We start from the raw sequence: 1,713 nt of genomic DNA, 5'->3' as shown, positions 1-1,713 counted from the left end.
CACCCTTAGAGATCATGGGATGTCCCTCCTACAGGCCACACGACTTGCTGCAGACAGACGCCTGTGTCTCCCCGCGACACCCCAGGGTACAAGCGAAAGAGAAAAAGTAAAAGTAAAAAGAATCACGATTAAATTGTTGGGTTTTGTCGTCAAAGGGAAACAAAAATTTAACAGAAAGTTTGGATGAAAGAGAAGTGGAAAACAGTTCGACTCCAAACAATACTGCTTTGTTGAATTTTTTAGGGGCTGGGGTGTGAGGTACGGAGTGGTGGGTCGGGTGGTTGGGGTGTCAAGTTCCTTATCTTTGGTGTCATCATCATCCTCATCAGTGCTTTTCACCCCTGGCAGGGTATAGGCCACATACAAGCTCCTTCCATTTACCTCTATTCTGGGCCTTCCTTCCTAGATCGTTTCAAGTGAGCTTCATCTCTCTCATGTCCCTTTCCACACATCTCCTCCATGTTTCTTGTGGCCTACCCCTGCCTCGTGCTCCCTGTGGGTTATTGGTGCCATGCCCTTCCATCAGTCCTACAAGACAGGCATTGTCTATGAGAACATGCTGTTTCTCCACCAAGAAAAGGCAGAGAGATGATTCCAATGTGTACGTTGTTTATTAATTTTTGCTAGTATTTCGTGGTTATTCTTTCAACAAAATATGTTGTAGTAGTATTATATAATTATTATTTGACGTGAATAGCATAGGTATCGCATTTGAAAGCCAAAAAAATGAAAAGGTTATGGCATGTGCTTTCCTCTTTGCTGCTTGATGACTGTGCCATATTGTCCATCACATGACGAGATCAGCATGTAGGAATGTAGGAATTTTTTCTCTAGCACACGTGACAACGTTGGGCTCTCCATGAACACAAAATATAACTAAGCCCCCCCCCCCACACACACACTACGAACCTGCTCGGAACACATCAAACATCACTCCTCCAGTCATCAGAAGTTCGTGACAGCCAGCTTACAGCAGTGGAGAATTTGTTGGTAGTTTCTTTTCTGCTGTTGCCAGGTTTGCATCTGCAGATGGTTCAAGGATGAGCAAAGCTAACACTGCACTTTGGTAGACTGTGAAATAGAGTTTGGGACGTCTTTGGTATACGTAGAGAGTTCAAAATCAACCAGTTATTGAGTTCAAACTCATCGTCTATAATGCTGTTTGTATCACCAACCCCTTTACGTGGAAGAGAGTCATAGACAATGTACAAAGCACATACCAACAAGTTCAAAAGGTTTCACCTCTCCTGTCTAAGAAGAATACTGCGGGCAAGATTGCGGACACTGATGTTCTTAACAGGGCGAAAGTTTTGAAGTATCTTAAAGCACCTACAGAAAAAGCAGCTTTAAAGAGGATGGTCCGAAAGCTAAACATATGGTTCGGCAAAGATTAACCCTAACCCAAAACCTAACCCTAAACCTAGCCGTAATCCTAAACCTAACCTTTATCCAAAAAGTAAACCTACCCTTAAGCGTTTTCAGTTTTGGAAGGAATTACTTTTTAATGTTTGCCCGGGTGGCGGCAGAAGCCGAATCTTGTCGATTTTAGGACCACCAAGGGATCCTTAATGTGCGCAACTTGCACACGGTGATTCCGGGATTTTTTCGCCCACATCTGAGAAGATTAGGAGCTCAATCTACCGTGTGATCAGGGGCGTGGTCGGAAGACAGGAGTACAAAAAGGGGCAGGAGTAGCAGTAGAAAGAGTCAGGA

The 1,713-nt window shown here is 44.0% G+C and overlaps 1 protein-coding gene across 1 annotated transcript in view; it reads right to left on the bottom strand.

The window, feature by feature from the left end:
- Positions 1-1,713, bottom strand: part of LOC101856198 — a gene marked incomplete at its 5' end in the record, with an annotated part of 19,370 nt that overhangs the window by 13,006 nt on the left and 4,651 nt on the right.

The sequence above is a fragment of the Aplysia californica genome, unplaced genomic scaffold (genome assembly GCF_000002075.1).
Source record: "Aplysia californica isolate F4 #8 unplaced genomic scaffold, AplCal3.0 scaffold00341, whole genome shotgun sequence".
Taxonomy (NCBI): domain Eukaryota; kingdom Metazoa; phylum Mollusca; class Gastropoda; order Aplysiida; family Aplysiidae; genus Aplysia; species Aplysia californica.
Note: the sequence above shows the minus strand (reverse complement) of the source record. Positions and strands in the feature narration are given on the sequence as shown.